Source organism: Telmatherina bonti (assembly GCF_933228915.1).
Source record: "Telmatherina bonti genome assembly, chromosome: 19".
In the NCBI taxonomy this organism is placed as follows: domain Eukaryota; kingdom Metazoa; phylum Chordata; class Actinopteri; order Atheriniformes; family Telmatherinidae; genus Telmatherina; species Telmatherina bonti.
Genome location: NC_136617.1, coordinates 6371443 through 6389667, shown reverse-complemented (window position 1 = coordinate 6389667; position 18225 = coordinate 6371443). Strand labels below are relative to the sequence as shown.

Sequence of the window (18225 nt, the reverse complement as noted above, 5' to 3'; positions counted from 1 at the left end):
GTCACAGATGATCATGAAACACTGATGGTAAAAACAACAAGTTTTCCTCCAGATCTGCTCAAAGTTTTTTTTTTTTTTTTTTTTTTTTTAAAGCATTTTCACTATTTTTGCGTTTCGACTCGTGGCATTGACGAGGCAGGGAGTGGTGGAAGTGGAGGGATTATTTTTAGCTTCCTGACTGGTTGGCCTGTTTGTGTTTTTATGTGCAGTCGTGCAGCAACAACTGCTCATGGAGTTTCGTTTCTCTGATGGAATATCGCCTTCCCTTCACGCCCCACCCAAAAGCCCAGAGTGTCCTGGTCTTCCTCCAGAAAGGGGCGTCAGGGATGCGCCAGGTCTGCACTCTGAGCCAAACGGCTGCCTGGAAACAGAAACCTCACTCGACTGGAAGAGTTTACTGTTTCCTCAGACTTAAAATGGTCCTACTGGTTTATCTGAAAACCTTAAAAACACATTTAGTAATAGTTTCTGATACTTACTGAGACCGACTAAGAAGCTTAAAAACTGAGCTTGTTGCTGACAGACGTCTCAGCGGAGCCTCTGTCGGGTCCGTTGTCACATGAAAGTCTGTGATTTAATAAAATTCCTTTTACTCTGCTTTGAACTGGATAAACTCAATTTATTTAGCAGTGATGCATCAAATAATCAAAGTTCTGAGAATCAGGACATGCTGTTTGCAGAATAAACTTTAAATGCCCTTAAAAGACCAGAATCCCTTTATTCTAGTTTAAATTGAATTGGTTTTATTATAGTTTACTATGTATTTATTTATTTGCATTTATTTTTTATAAATTTTGCAATTTGTACAGAATTAAATTGAAATACATTATATGAAATTTTCTTTTTAATATTTTTTATATTTTTAATTTGATGCTAATTAAGTTTGAATTTTTATTTTAAATTTAATTTTATTTGTTTATATTTTATAATTGAATTAAATTAAATCTTTTTTATGTTGTTTATTTTAATTTAAAATATTTTTATTTAATTTTACTTGAGTTTACAATTACTTTATTTTATTACATTTTATTTGTTTGTTTTAATATTTTTATTAGATTATACTAAATCTTGTTTTTATTTATTTTCATTTTTGTTAAACATCTGTATTAAGTTTTAGTAAAAAAATTTTTATTTAGTTTATTTAAATATTTTTGTTAGAATACTCAATCTTAGTTTTTATTTTAATTCTATTATTTTAATTTTCTTTTTATATTAAATTTATTTAAATCTTTGTTTTAATTTTCAATATCTTGAATTTTATTTTCATTTTAGTTTGTTTTGCATGTTAATTGTATTTTTATTTGACCAGATTAAATATTACCTTTTTTTCCTCATTTTTTTAATTACATTTTTCATTTTTTATTGAATTTGTTTAATTTCAATTTTTAATCCAAATCATATTTATACATTACGTTAGCTGTAACTTGACTCCTTTACAGAAATTTAATTATGATGAATATTTTATTTCTTCCTCTGTGATTTTAAATGGGATCTTTTTTTTTTTTCAGCTCCAGATTCATTCTGGGATTTCTGGGAAATATTTAGTGTCAGCTTTCAGAGGAGGCTAAAATAAATAATTTACTCTTTGTGGTTCCAGATGGGTTCTTGTGGTTCCGGACAGTTTTTCGGGAGATGCTTCAGACGTTGGCATTGTGTCTCGACTTTTTGCTTGGTGTGGAAATCCTGCAGTTTGTTCAGAAGCAGGTTTTCTGCATCCTCTGAAGATAAAACCAGTTTATGCTTCTCATGCAGAGCAGGCGGCGACATGACGATGCTGGACGTCCAGATGTTTGCGGTGCTTCGCCGTGACAGATTCAGCATCTCTTTGTCAGAGGAGCAAATAGACTCTGGTGCTTCTTGCTGCTCATGTTTGTCGTCATGCAGGCGCAGAAACACGTTTGTTCCACCTCGAGAAAAACATTTTCTGGCTTCTTTGCATAGACATATGTAACATAGAGAGATATCAACAGTCGGAACAGGACCTGGGCGCTTAATCTGTGTTGAAAGCAGCTTTTCCTGAAACTTGTGGAGAAAAAGTTTTCTTATTTAGATCTAAAAACTGCCTCCTACAGAAGCTGCATGCAGCTTCGCTCTGAGTCCCACGTCGCTGATGTTGCTGACTTCAACAAGCTCCATGCAGCCTCAGGAGGAGCTGCTGAGTCACTGTTCGCACAGTCTAGCTGTCATCTTCTCTGTCAGAGCTGCAACCCGGCGAGAACAAACGTCTCCCGTCAGAAAGCAGCAGATGTGTCTGAAAGTTGTGAATTTAACGGATGTGTTTTAGTGATTCAATCCAGTTGGACTCGTGCATGTTTCACATCCTCCCAGACTGTCCAGTCTCCTCTTCGTCGTGTCCCGGCGGTAGAAGCGTTCAGGAGCTGATGTTGCTGAGTCATGGCAGAATAAACCACACTGCACATCATTTCTCACGGCGTGGAAACGTCCTGAATGAGGACATGTCTTCCTGCAGCACTGCACCGGCTGCTGGGATGTGGCGGCGGGGCTCCTCCCCGTGAAACCCCCCAGCATCAGGGAGGGGCAGGAGGAGGAGAGGAGGGAGGTGTGCTCCTCTCCTCCACAGCTTCTCTGCTGCCAGGGATTGTGTGGGAGCGAGCAGGAGAGGGAGAAAGTGAGCAAACACAAACAGTGAGTTGCCAACTCCTGGAGCAGCAGAGGGGAGGGACAGAGAGCTTTTCATCCTCCAGCCGGCTGCTTCGCTGCTCGCCTGACCTTGCAGAGCTCACACTCCACTGTCCCGAGCCTCGGCCAAGACACCGCAAACATGGATTCCACGCGCTCCATCCAGCATGAGATCAGCTCGCTCAAAGGTACTCTTCTTCACTCTTTATTTCCTGACTCACCATCCTGGTTTTCCCACAATCCCTCTCTGCTCAGGACTTCCTCGTTGTTGGGCTGCAGGCTGAACTTGGAGTGTTTCAGGGATGTTGAGTTAACGGGAGGAATGCTAATCCGCCTGTTTTGTTGCGGCTAAAAGGAATGAAAAGCTTTTGTTGGAGACGGCGGGGGGGCTGGATGAGGAGTCGGCGTTGTGCTGAAACGGTTTTTATGAGATGCTGCTGCAGCGTCTGCACTGCTGCAGAGGCTGCTGCATTGCCACGGTAACGGCAGTGATTCAGACGGAGACGGGACTGTTTGCTTGAGCTGCAGAGGAAACCTGCAGCATGCTGCTTTCATTGGTCCGTCACTAAGGTTAGCTCCGCCCACATTCTCCGTGCTGAACTGCACCTGAAAGATTAAGAGTTTTATCTGAGCTGCGCTTTATGTAGTTTAGTTTTATTGCATATAAAAAATGCAATGATACTATGAGGATTATCAACATTTTACGTGGTTATCTTGTGGTTTTGCACATGTGAAACGCGACACATGGAGCACATGAAACATGTTTTGCACATGGGGGAATTTTTTATAGTAATCCATCTGAAAGTTGTGAAAACTTCAGTCTGAAACCAACATGACATGTGAATCCTTTGAGGTTGGATGTGAAACTTGTAGTTTTGCACATGTGAAACCTTACATCTTGAGCATGTGTGGTTTTGCACATGTGTAACACATCATGCATGACATGTTAAATAAACATGAGACATGGAGAAACACATTCTGCACATGTGAATATTTTCATGTGAAAACCAGATGGCTTTGCTCCAACATATGTGAACAAGACATGTGAAACATTAAAGAAACTTTTGCACATAGGAAAATGTTCATAGCAATCACATGTAGGAGTCATGTGAACACCCATTAGAAACCTTTATAATCACATTGAAATCCATTTAAATTCCTCGTTAAACTTCTATAATAACATGTAAAACACATGATCTTACATGTGAAGCTGATATTATCTCATACATGATGTGAACACATGTGAAACGCATTTCACATGTTTATGGTAATCACGTGTGGAGGTCATGTTAAGGCTTTTGGGAAACCTGTGAAGTTACATGTGAAACCTGTAGGGTTACATGTGAAAGCTATGTGGCTTTGCAAATTGCAGACTTATGTAAAGCACATGTGAAACACATTATGTGCACATATTTTTATGGTAATTGTATGTGACATACATGTGAAGTACCATGTGAAACCTGTATAATTACATGTGAAACCTTTGGGGTTACATGTAGAACTAAGGTGCTTTTGCACATGTGATGCTTATGTGAAACAGACACGATACACATTGTGGGTTCATGGGGACGTTTTTGTGGCAGCTGCACATGTGAAGCTCATTTAATCACATGTAAATCATTTGGGTTACATGTGGAACCAAGATGGTTTAGTACGTGTGAGACAAATGTAAAATGTGAAACACATAATGTGCACATGTGAATATTTTTCTGGCAATCGTAGGTGACGTGTGTGAAGTCATGTGAAACCTATGGGGTTACATGTGGAACCAAGGTGGTTTTACACATGTGAGGATAATGTACATGGGAATGTTTTTATGGCCACTGCACATATAACATATGCAGAGCCTCATGTGAAGCCCATATAATCACATGTGAATCATATGGGTTACATTTGGAACCAAGGTGGTTTTGCACATGTAAAACACATGCGAGACTTATATAAGACACACATGAAATGCGTATTCACGTGTCACATGTGCACATGTGAACATGAAAGTATCACATTTGACAGGCTAATATCGGTGTATCGACGCCAGAGTATCAATACGAGTCAGCTGATATCGCGACCATGTAGAAGTAGCGACGTTGCCGCCATCAACGTAAACATCCAGGCTGGAACTGGAACCTGGTAAAGCTGACTGGGTGAGGTCATGAACGTCTGGGTGAGGTCATGATGTCATAGATGACATCATAGCTGCAGATACGTTCGTGACTACATGAGCTAAATGGAACACTGAAACGGTTCAGAGCTCGTTTGTGTAAAAAAAAAGACATTTAAGTCATTTATAGGCCTAAAGATGACCTTTAACCCCTGCAAGACTTAAGATTACACCAAGATCATCACAATTTTATTTGAAAATTTTCAATTAATGAATAGTTTTTAGCTGTTATTATTATTACTATTACTATTTTTATTACTATTAATATAATAAAAAGATGATCATCAGTGCTGGATCTTAATAGTAAACAAATCTTTGATGTAAATCATTACTGCCATGATTTCCTCTTGATTTACTGGGAAGTTTGCAGGACTCTGCAGAACCTTGCAGGACTCTGCAGGACTCTGCAGGACCATGCAGGACTCTGTAGGACTCTGCAGAACCTTGCAGGACTCTGCAGGACCTTACAGGACTCTGCAGGACCTTACAGGACTCTGTAGGACTCTGCAGGACTCTGCAGGACCTTACAGGACTCTGTAGGACTCTGCAGGACCATGCAGGACTCTGCAGGACCTTACAGGACTCTGCAGGACCTTACAGGACTCTGTAGGACTCTGCAGGACTCTGCAGGACCATGCAGGACTCTGCAGGACCTTGCAGGACCATGCAGGACTCTGCAGGACCATGCAGGACTCTGCAGGACCTTACAGGACTCTGCAGGACCTTACAGGACTCTGCAGGACCTTACAGGACTCTGCAGAACCTTGCAGGACTCTGCAGGACCTTGCAGGACCATGCAGGACTCTGCAGGACCATGCAGGACTCTGCAGGACCTTACAGGACTCTGCAGGACCTTACAGGACTCTGTAGGACTCTGCAGGACTCTGCAGGACCATGCAGGACTCTGTAGGACTCTGCAGGACCATGCAGGACTCTGCAGGACCTTACAGGACTCTGCAGGACCTTACAGGACTCTGTAGGACTCTGCAGGACTCTGCAGGACCTTACAGGACTCTGTAGGACTCTGCAGGACCATGCAGGACTCTGCAGGACCTTACAGGACTCTGTAGGACTCTGCAGGACCATGCAGGACTCTGCAGGACTCTGCAAGACCTCCAGTCTGCATCAGTTTCTTCTACTTTCTCCACACGGTGAGGAAGCAGAGGGAACTGGTCTGACGGATGTTTGTGGAGACGGAGAACAGTTTCTGTGTGCAGCTGGTCTTGTCTTGGCTACCGGGTTCCGAAAGACCAGCAGAGTCCACCAGATTTAAACGGTCCTGGAGAGGGATCTGAAGGACTCGTTCAGACCGGCTGGGAATGTTTTCCACGGAGATCCACAGAGATCCTGTCGGACAAAAGCTGTCTCGCCTCACCGAGCGTTCCTAAAGGAGACTGTCTGGCAGCAGCTGGGTCAGACCGGGTCCGTCTGTAGTCCTGGTCAGACCGGGTCCGTCTGTAGTCCTGGTCAGACCGGGTCCGTCTGTAGTCCTGGTCAGACCGGGTCCGTCTGTAGTCCTGGTCAGACCGGGTCCGTCTGTAGTCCTGGTCAGACCGGGTCCGTCTGTAGTCCTGGTCAGACCGGGTCCGTCTGTAGTCCTGGTCAGACCGGGTCCGTCTGTAGTCCTGGTCAGACCGGGTCCGTCTGTAGTCCTGTTCAGACCGGGTCCGTCTGTAGTCCTGTTCAGACCGGGTCCGTCTGTAGTCCTGGTCAGACCGGGTCCGTCTGTAGTCCTGTTCAGACCGGGTCCGTCTGTAGTCCTGTTCAGACCGGGTCCGTCTGTAGTCCTGTTCAGACCGGGTCCGTCTGTAGTCCTGGTCAGACCGGGTCCGTCTGTAGTCCTGTTCTGGCCTCAGCAGTGGAATCCGGTTCTCTGAACACGCTCAGATCTTCAGCTGGAACCTGCTGAAGGTTTTCTTTCTGCTCTCCTCGTTCTGGACTCGGAGGAGGATTAGAGGAAAACCAGCTGATTCTAACCAGTTCCCAAATCATTTTTTTTCTGGTTTTTATTTTCTTATTTTTTATGTTTTATTTTTTTAATCATTTTGTATTTTATTTAATTTAGTTATTTGATATTTTATTTTAGTTTTTTTTTTTTTTTTTTTTTTTATTAATAAAATAAATTTTATTTTTGTGTTGAGTTAGTTGTGTCTCACATAAACAAGTGTGACATACAGGTGTAATAAACAAGTGTAATGAACAGGTCTAATAGTGTAATATTTAAGTGTAATAAACAGGTGTAATAAACAGATCTGATAGTGTAATAATTAGGTGTTATAAACAGGATGTAATAAACAGGTGTAATAAACAGATCTGATAGTGTAATAAACGGGTGTAATAAACAGATCTAATAGTGTAATAATTAGGTGTAATAAACAGGATGTCATAAACAAGTGTAATAAACAGGTGTAATAAACAGATCTAATAGTGTAATAAACAGGTCTAATAGTGTAAACAGGTCTAATAGTGTAATAAACAGGTGTAATAGTGTAAACAGGTCTAATAGTGTAATAAACAGGTGTAATAGTGTAAACAGGTCTAATAGTGTAATAAACAGGTGTAATAAACAGGATGTAATAAACAGATCTAATAGTGTAATAATTAGGTGTAATAAACAGGATGTAATAAACAAGTGTAATAAACAGGTCTAATAAACAGATCTAATAGTGTAATAAACAGGTCTAATAGTGTAAACAGGTCTAATAGTGTAATAAACAGGTGTAATAGTGTAAACAGGTCTAATAGTGTAATAAACAGGTGTAATAAACAGGATGTAATAAACAGGTGTAATAAACAGATCTAATAGTGTAATAAACAGGTGTAATAAACAGGTGTAATAAAGGAAGATGATGGGAGAACAGAAATCATCTCTTCTGGATCGGCCACTTTGGTTTGAACCAGTTGTGACTCATGACTTACCCGGACCCTCGGTGGTCCAGGTTTTACATGGAACCCTTATGGGCATGATCCACCCAGACCACCAGGACCTGATCCACTAAGATCTGATCCACCCAGACCATTAGGACCTGGTTGACCCAGATCACGAGGACCTGATCCACCCAGAGCACTATGACTTGATCCACCCAGAGCACTATGACTTGATCCACCCAGAGCACTATGACTTGATCCACCCAGAGCACTAGGACCTGATCCACCCAGAGCACTAGGACCTGATCCACCCAGACCACTAGGACCTGATCCACCCAGACCATTAGGACCTGATCCACCCAGACCACTAGGATTTGATCCACCCAGACCACTAGGACCTGATCCACCTAGACCACTAGGACCTGATCCACCTAGACCACTCGGACCTGAACTACCTAGACCACTAGGACCTGATCCACCCAGACCACCGGGACCTGATCCTAGAACGTCGTCTCAGTCCAGAATAATGGATTTCAGATTTCACTGTTTTCACAGTGATTTCTACAAGTCTTCCTGGGTTTATGCAGTGGTTTCCAGTAGAAGATCACCAGCGTTGTGCCGTGCATACAGAGATTCCTTCTAGTTCTCTGGACATTTTTCTGTTTGTAATAATTCATCTTCCAGCCTTTTGCTGATCCTGTTCAGGTGTGTAGCTGCCGTCAGATTCACAATCAGCCCATGTGAGATGATAAAATGTTGCAGTTTCAGCATCTGATGTGTTGTTTATCTTCTGTCAGGTATAAAATCTGGGTTCATGAGATTTGGACCTTTACATTCTGGTTTTGTTTCTGTTTTTAGCAGCATATCAGCTACTTTTAAACTGGAGTTTCCTACCAGAGGAATCTCAACGGAGTCCAGTAAGACCCGACAGCGTGCCGTCCTGACGTAGATCTCTGGGTCCTGAAGAGTTTGTTGTGGTCTCTGAGCGGTGGGTCGGGGTTTCTGTAGTCCTGTTCCAGCTGTCAGTCATGCTGGTTTATAAATATGGCTGCAATCCTGGTCGAGTGGCCTCCTAACTTCCCTGATTTGATTACTTGATCTCATTAACGTTAGTTTTCCTGTAGTTCAGGAGGCCAGCTGTGACACATCCTCTCCAAGCATGCAGCCTTTGCTCTAATCTCCTCTTATTGAGGCATAATTACGCCCTTTGTGCTTTTTGTCAGGGGGAAGCGGAGTCAGCAGGAGAACTGAGACCAGGTATTGGTCTGCGGGTTCCCTGAGGTGGCCACCAGGTGGCAGCGTTACTCTGAACAGTCGTTTGATGCGTTCTACGGCAACTTTCTCTGCTGTTACTGTGGAAACGCCCTGCTCATAAACAATGTGGCTTTTTTCATGTGTTGGCTCTAAATTCAGCTTTTAAACTAACTTTTTCCAGCTGAACAAGCAGGATTTTCTCTGTTTGCTTCTGTTTTATAAAACCAACCAAATAAGGAAAATAATAAGAAGGAAGTCCTTCATAGAAGCATCTAAACTCTTTTTTTTCAGAAATATATCCTGTTTCTCTCTGTGGGGGTTTCTGGTGACTGCCAGCTGTATTCACGCTACAGGTCACAAGTTTGGGGACACTTTGTAATTGGATTCAATGGGAACCTCTCCCAAAACTTATGAGCAGTTGTGTCTAATCTTAAACTCTTTGCTTTGGGGTCATAGCTTGTTGTCCCACATCAGAGCCATAGGGCTGCGTTGCAAGACCCCTGCCATGCAGACAAGGGCGATCGCCATGGCAACAGCCCTGCAGACCGAACAGTCGTCATACACAAGGGAAACACCAAGCGGCGACCTACTGTGGTAAAAAGTGGAGCCTATGCTTCATGAACGTCACCCGTAAGTTTCTGAAGAGCTGAATTGAAGCTCGGTGGGCGGTTCCTACCATTGCCATCTTGGCAGGGTCATGCATGTCGTCTCTCCCAGAAAATACAAATATGGGCAAAGAGGTGGAGCTGAGAGGGGGGGCTGTGAGCGTCATGGTGGATGATTGACATCGAGCGAACTCTGAGCTTTCTGTAGCTAAGAGCTAACCGAGCTAACCCGGAGATAACAGGAGCTAACCAGCTAACGGAGGTAAGCGGGCTAAAGCTAAGTTACGTTGTTAACCGGCTAAAAACCGCGGTTGTTACACATTCTTCTGATTTGAAGTGGGAGATCGGGTACCTGTCTATCAAAAGGACACGCCCCTAAATATGCCAAACTTTGAGATTAAATTACTTTTAAACGGGCGAGTTAGAAAAAAATTCACTCCCCCCACAGTTGTCATGAAGGTAAACCTGACCTATTAAACCTAAAATGAATTTTTGAACCAGGCTGTAAACATGTTTATTTCTGCTGTAAACATGTTTATTCCTGCTGTAAACATGTTTATTTCTGCTGTAAACATGTTTATTTCTGCTGTAAACATGTTTATTCCTGCTGTAAACATGTTTATTCCTGCTGTAAACACGTTTATTTCTGCTGTAAACATGTTTATTCCTGCTGTAAACACGTTTATTTCTGCTGTAAACATGTTTATTCCTGCTGTAAACATGTTTATTTCTGCTGTAAACGTGTTTATTTCTGCTGTAAACGTGTTTATTTCTGCTGTAAACATGTTTATTTCTGCTGTAAACATGTTTATTTCTGCTGTGAAGTTGGTCTTTTTAACATGGGAGTCTATGGGGATTTGCTCTGTTTTGCAGCCCCAAGTGGATGAAAGGGGAACTGCAGTTTTATGCACTTCATTAGCTTCACTTTTTACCGCCGGGGGTTGCCGCTTGGTCCTCCCCCTGCTGGACAATGCAATGCTAACACCGACCACATCACTTACATTCAACACCAAAGTCTTTCTTGAACATTAATGTTTGCTGAGCTCTTGGCCAGGTGACCCATGTGACAAAGGTCATGACCTCAGTGGCTTTTATCTGCTAAAGGTTATGTAAGGGATAATGATGATAATGCCTGTGAACGCCTCCGCATCGTCCATTAATTTCTGATAATGGACACCTCAGAGGGCATTATCCCGCTTATACCATGGTCACTCACAAAGGAAATAATATAAGATCAATCACTCATGTTGTTTATACTGTTAAAATTATGTTTTTAACAAGAAGCAACAGAGCGGACTATTTAATGACTCTTGTTGTGGCGTTGCCAAGGTAACCGCCGTCGGCAGCACCTGCAGCTCGTTCAGCAGCAGCGACTATTGCAACAAATCACCGATGATGGTGAAATATGATGGTGTTGTGAGATGTGTGTGACTGTGTGGTCCAGGGAGCTCAGTGTGTATGAATGTGAGTGAGTGTGTGCGCACGGCGCACCGCCAGGCGATTGAGCCTGAAAGATAAGCGTGCTGAACGGAAGTGCCGCCCCTCCCTTTAACTGATTCCAATTAAAATATGGTGATTTTCTGAAAATGCATATTTCTTCACAATAGCAGAGGAAATTGGGGCGGACATGCAATGGTTTGGTTTCTATAACAGCGTAAGAAAAATTCGGCCGTGGACAAATCTAAATGCGAACATCACAGCCATCTTAATTCTTGAAGATGGCTGTGAAATTGGCGTAACCACTGGAGCATTAATGCAGAGGAAACACGCACGGTCCTCTGCAGGGTGGCGTCAGAGCCGCTCTGTTTCAGAGATCTGGAGCTTCATCACAAACTAACTAATACGGCTGAAACTATAAGATAGATATTTTATCTGCTGTGACTGATTTCAACTAACGATCTCGGTAGAACATGAACATGATACAGTCGTGAGATGAGGAGGGATCGGAAGACTTTTTTTTTCCTTTCTCCCTTTTCTACTCTGGTTATTGTTCAACCGATGGTCTAACTTAACCTGAAAAATGTAATGACTTTAAAACTTAAACTTAAAAACGGATCAAATACATTTATTAGTAACCAGGATATGCTGTTTGACATAATCCTTCCAGATATTCTTTCTGCTTTCTGTTTTGTCTGTTTGTCGCTAACATTTCTGTTGCCACGGTTACCAACTGGCGTCCGGCGCAATGATTCGGCTATTTGACCAAAACTTTTTTAACTGGTGTCCATTATCACTTTTTCCACAGACGCCCTGCAACCAATCAGAGTCGAGTATTCACCCAGACCGTGGTATAATAACTGAGTTTGCAGCAGCTCACGTTGCTGCATGGTTTTCTTTTTTTTTTTCATCTTGAGAAATGAATTTTCCGCTCTGTTTTCTCCGGCCTCAGATGATTTCTGTCCTGCTTTTGATTTCAAATCTCTGCTGATGTTTGTGGCGTGAAAAGCTGCAGGATGTTTGTTGTTTAGTCCGACACATTCTCTGCTCTCGTGCCAAGTTCCTGATCTGCATCTGAAGAGCAGCTGGAGGCCACGGAGCCTGTGGTACAGCTTTTCTCCGCTCTATCTGCACAGAGACGTTTGAGAAGAAAGATTTCACTTCATGACGGACATCAGGGCTCAAACTACTTCAGAGCAGCTGACAGAGATGTTATCTCTGAACTTAGTTTTCCATCCTTCCCTGCGGCAGAACAGCCGCCGACGCCCAGCGAGGCGCGTCTCGTTGTTGTGAAACTTCTGCTCAGAAGCAGGAAAACCGACCTGCTTCTGCCACAAACCGATGCAGAACGAGCTCGAACCCTGAAACAGAAGGTCCAGTTGAAGCAGCGTGTCGACAAACAAACACGTTTATCTGCTTGTTGACGTCGGTAAAATCCTGCAGGATCCGACATGCAGTGTCGAGCCGCATCTTCACATCCGTACAGGTGGAGGTTTAGCTGCCATGTCCTCTCCACCTCCCTCTCCACCTCCACCTCCCTCCCCACCTCCCTCCCCACCTCCCTCTCCACCTCCACCTCCCTCCCCACCTCCCTCCCCACCTCCCTCTCCACCTCCACCTCCCTCCCCACCTCCACCTCCCTCCCCACCTCCACCTCCACCTCCCTCCCCACTTCCACCTCCACCTCCACCTCCCTCCCCACCTCCCTCTCCACCTCCACCTCCCTCCCCACTTCCACCTCCACCTCCACCTCCCTCCCCACTTCCACCTCCACCTCCCTCCCCACCTCCACCTCCCTCCCCACCTCCACCTCCACCTCCCTCCCCACCTCCCTCTCCACCTCCACCTCCCTCCCCACTTCCACCTCCACCTCCACCTCCCTCCCCACCTCCCTCTCCACCTCCACCTCCCTCCCCACTTCCACCTCCACCTCCACCTCCCTCTCCACCTCCACCTCCCTCCCCACTTCCACCTCCACCTCCACCTCCCTCCCCACCTCCCTCTCCACCTCCCTCCCCACTTCCACCTCCACCTCCCTCCCCACCTCCACCTCCACCTCCCTCCCCACTTCCACCTCCACCTCCACCTCCCTCCCCACCTCCCTCTCCACCTGTCTCTCCACCCAGTTCCATGACCCCTACAGGACTGAAACATGTCTGATAACTTGGCGTCCATTCGGCTTCCTTCGGCCAATCAGAGCGCCAGGAAGTGGCTTTGCGGTGCATCGTATCCCCGTGTTCCTGCTGAGAGGATTAAAGTTCCTGATTCCGCTCCCTGAGGACCTCCACCTGTTTCAGAGGAGAAGAAAACTCCACGGTCAGCGTGGAATCGCTCTGCTTCACGGCAGGGTTGTTTTGCAGCGTCTCCAGATTTACAGGCGTGTTTTTCTGCTTCACACGACATCATGGATGCAGTTGCTGGAATGTCCAGGATGGATGTGGGAATGAGGCGGGGACACGGTTTGCTGAACAAAGAGATGAGGCGCCGTGTGGAAGCAGCCTCGTTCCCCTGCATCTGCTTCATGAGGCTGAAATATGGACTCCATTACCAGCCGAACACCACATCATGCTGACAAAGTGCCTCTAAGCCCTTCCAGACGGCTGAAAAGCTTCATTGTGGCTCCGCGGTGGATTTATGTCCCCTCCCTCGGGGGGGTCCTTCACCCTGACTGAGACAAAGTTCTTCTTCATGTCCGCTGCTAGATAACTGTTCAGTCTGAGCTCACTTTAATGAGGCGTGGCGGAGGCGCTGGAGGTCCTGGTGGAGGCCCTGATGGAGGTCCTGGTGGGGGCCCTGGTGGAAGTACTGGTGGAGGCCCTGGTGGAAGTACTGGTGGAAGTACTGGTGGAAGTACTGGTGGAGGCCCTGGTGGAGGTCCTGGTGGAAGTACTGGTGGAAGTACTGGTGGAGGCCCTGGTGGAAGTACTGGTGGAGGTCCTGGTGGAAGTACTGGTGGAAGTACTGGTGGAGGTCCTGGTGGAAGTACTGGTGGAGGTCCTGGTGGAGGTCCTGGTGGAAGTACTGGTGGAGGCCCTGGTGGAGGTACTGGTGGGGGCCCTGGTGGAAGTACTGGTGGAGGCCCTGGTGGAAGTACTGGTGGAGGTCCTGGTGGAAGTACTGGTGGAGGTCCTGGTGGAAGTACTGGTGGAGGTCCTGGTGGAAGTACTGGTGGAGGCCCTGGTGGAAGTACTGGTGGAAGTACAAGTACTGGTGGAAGTACTGGTGGAAGTACTGGTGGAGGTCCTGGTGGAAGTACTGGTGGAAGTACTGGTGGAGGTCCTGGTGGAAGTACTGGTGGAGGCCCTGGTGGAAGTACTGGTGGAGGTCCTGGTGGAAGTACTGGTGGAGGTCCTGGTGGAGGCCCTGGTGGAGGTACTGGTGGGGGCCCTGGTGGAAGTACTGGTGGAGGCCCTGGTGGAAGTACTGGTGGAGGTCCTGGTGGAAGTACTGGTGGAGGTCCTGGTGGAAGTACTGGTGGAGGCCCTGGTGGAAGTACTGGTGGAAGTACAAGTACTGGTGGAAGTACTGGTGGAAGTACTGGTGGAGGTCCTGGTGGAAGTACTGGTGGAAGTACTGGTGGAGGTCCTGGTGGAAGTACTGGTGGAGGCCCTGGTGGAAGTACTGGTGGAGGTCCTGGTGGAAGTACTGGTGGAGGTCCTGGTGGAGGCCCTGGTGGAAGTACTGGTGGAGGTCCTGGTGGAAGTACTGGTGGAAGTACTGGTGGAAGTACAAGTACTGGTGGAAGTACTGGTGGAGGTCCTGGTGAAAGTACTGGTGGAGGTCCTGGTGGAAGTACTGGTGGAGGCCCTGGTGGAAGTACTGGTGGAGGTCCTGGTGGAAGTACTGGTGGAAGTACTGGAGGAGGTCCTGGTGGAAGTACTGGTGGAAGTACTGGTGGAGGTCCTGGTGGAAGTACTGGTGGAAGTACAAGTACTGGTGGAAGTACTGGTGGAAGTACTGGTGGAGGTCCTGGTGGAAGTACTGGTGGAGGCCCTGGTGGAAGTACTGGTGGAGGTCCTGGTGGAAGTACTGGAGGAGGTCCTGGTGGAGGTCCTGGTGGAAGTACTGGTGGAAGTACAAGTACTGGTGGAAGTACTGGTGGAAGTACTGGAGGAGGTCCTGGTGGAGGTCCTGGTGGAAGTACTGGTGGAAGTACAAGTACTGGTGGAAGTACTGGTGGAAGTACTGGTGGAGGTCCTGGTGGAAGTACTGGTGGAGGTCCTGGTGGAAGTACTGGTGGAAGTACTGGAGGAGGTCCTGGTGGAAGTACTGGTGGAAGTACTGGTGGAGGCCCTGGTGGAAGTACTGGTGGAAGTACAAGTACTGGTGGAAGTACTGGTGGAGGTCCTGGTGGAGGTCCTGGTGGAAGTACTGGTGGAGGTCCTGGTGGAAGTACTGGTGGAGGTCCTGGTGGAAGTCCTGGTGGAGGCCCTGGTGGAGGCCCTGGTGGAAGTACTGGTGGAGGTCCTGGTGGAAGTACTGGTGGAAGTACTGGTGGAGGCCCTGGTGGAAGTACTGGTGGAGGTGCTGGAGGAGGTCCTGGTGGAGGTCCTGGTAGAGGCCCTGGTGGAAGTACTGGTGGAGGCCCTGGTGGAAGTACTGGTGGAGGTGCTGGTGGAGGTCCTAGTGGAGGTCCTGGTGGAAGTACTGGAGGAGGTCCTAGTGGAGGTCCTGGTGGAGGTCCTGGTGGAAGTACTGGAGGAGGTCCTAGTGGAGGTCCTGGTGGAGGTGCTGGTGGAGGTCCTAGTGGAGGACCTGCAGCCTCCACGGAGAGGACGAGGCTGCAGGCTGATCATGTGACGTGCACATAGCAACGACATCCCAACATGAGCACGATGACTGCAGAACGTCCAACTCTCTGATGTGAGAGGTGTTCAGCTGTTCTCGCTTCGACACGTAATTCATCACCTGCATCACCGAGTCGGAGCAGGGAAAGACTTCTTCTCCTCTGATCCACCAAAAGATCCGTTTTTCCTGCTGAAACCCCCAACGAACAAGTTTTTAAAAAGGATTTGGACAAAATGCAGCGAAGTGTTGCAACACAGCCGAGTAAAATCTGGAACACTGAACTCAGAAAGTAAATCTGATTAATTATGGTTCATCTGTCCAGAGACGGCAGGATAAACTAATCATAACCACTCAGGGATGTTTACACTTCCATTCTCTGCAAACATGAAACAATAAATAAACGTTAAAACTATAGAAAGTCACTTTGATGAAGCATAAAATTATGACATGAAAGGAAAGTTAAATGAATGAATTAAATCAAATTAAATTTGAATTTATTATGTCTCGAAGAAAAATATTTATTTGTTATTTTATTCAATCATTTTATTTATTTGATTAATTAAATTATTTGTTTATTTTTACCAACTTTTACTATGTTTAAGACTTTTTTTTTAAAAAGTAGAAAATGAGAAAAATGTAACTTATGGTAAAATAAACCCTCTTTGTTTTTGTTTGTTTTTCATTGACATGTAATTAAAACTGCGTTTTAGGATAAAATGATTATGAATATTCAGCTCAGGATGAAGAGATTCTGTCTTCTTTTATGTCTTTTTTTCTTTTATGTGGTTTATTATAATTACTATTGTTGTTATAAATAAATAACCTGCTTTATGATCGTAAAGTTTTGTTTAAAACAGTAATTTTCCTGACGGTGCCTGAAGGCAGCATGTGTTGTGTTGGACCTGAGGAGCCTTTCAGGTCGTGACCTGCAGAATTTCTGACCATATAAACCAATAAAACCAGAAAGGTGTGTGTGTGTGAGGACAGTTAGGAGCTGTAATGTGTGTTTTCCGTCCTGGAGGAGACCTGAACGACTTGTTCCTGGTGGTTTTTAGTTTCTGCTGGACTCCGTGTTGGACACGTTCCCTGATTAACATGTATGTCTCCTGTCTCAGCAGGTCTCCCTGGCCGGGAGTAGCAGTTCCTGTTGTCTGTTGTCTTTCTGTCCTCTGCCGGAGGTTTCCTTCCTGTTAAAAGGGAGTTTTTTCCTTCCCACTGTTGCCAGTGTGCTTGCTCAGGATGGGAGATTGAGTTGGACTCAACTCAATCTGTTGGTTTCCTTATATAGGCTGTTATGAATTGGCTTCATTATGTTTTCCTCTCTGTCTGTAAAGCGCCTTGAGACGGCATTGCCGTCATTTGACACTATATAAATAAAGTTGAATTGAATTGGATGAAGCTGAGAAATATTGACTTGTGTCTGCGTTTCGTAGACCTGCAGGAGGTTTTTCTCTGCTTTGAGGAGCAGCCGAGACGTTCAGGCATCGTAGGAAACCAGAACCTCTCTGCACCTGCGCTGCTTTGGGTTTGGAGTGTGTTGTGTGTGTTTGGAGTTGCCGGTAGCAGCGGCGCCATGACCTTTGACCACTGATCTGGTATCTACTTGCATTTCTGTGGTGTGTCACGTTGCCATGGTTACAGGCATTCCTGGGCAGCCGCGCCCTCGCCGAGGTTATGATGAGTCATCTCAGCGGTCAGTCCGACACAGACAGGAACGCTCATGTTTCCGTTGCTGTGGTCCGCTTCCTGCAGATCACATGACCCTCTCACGATGCGTTCAGGGTCGCCACTCTCACATCGGTCATCTTTCAGACACTTTCTACTCCCAACTTAAAGGAGTTAACACCGTTCTGCAGAATGCGAGGCTGATTCAAGCCTGCTAAAACATCTGAAAGGTCCTTTTCTCACAAATCTCTGTGATTTATTTGTTTTTTTTCTCCTCTCGCCGCCCTCCTATGCTTCCATTAGCTGCTCGCTGTGTCGGCCATCTCAGCTCATTTACAGAAAAAGCTCTTTTACTCGACTGGATTTATGATCTCCAGTGTTTTTCCTGCTCCAGATAAAACTTTCTGTCCAAACCTGCATTGCTTTGGCGTTTCAGTCCCGTATCATTTGGGGGGAAACGATCACAGAAGCCGGTTCGCCGCCATGTATGACTAAAAACTAGGAGAACGTCTGCAAACGTTATCATGTTTTAAAACTCAGCATCTTCTGCCTGGTTGATGCATGACAGAGCTGATTCTGCTGTGTTTGCCTATAAGTTTGTGTTGACTTAAAGCCGTGGTTTTGGCCGAAGGCCTGCAGGAAACATGTGAGAAAGGTCATAAAATCCGTCTTTAACAAGGTTTTAAATGCCTCATGTGTGTCATGTGTGAGATTTGCAGGGTTATTTTTCAGTGTAAATCATCTGTTTTATGTATTTTGTAAAGTTAAGCCAAAGGTCTACCACGATGCCGAGGTGTTTAAAGTCAG

The 18225-nt window shown here is 45.7% G+C and overlaps 1 protein-coding gene across 3 annotated transcripts in view; it reads left to right on the top strand.

The window, feature by feature from the left end:
* pleca (plectin a) overlaps positions 1 to 18225 on the top strand; it is a 131271-nt gene that overhangs the window by 19043 nt on the left and 94003 nt on the right. The gene's annotated exons all lie outside the window — the stretch shown is intronic.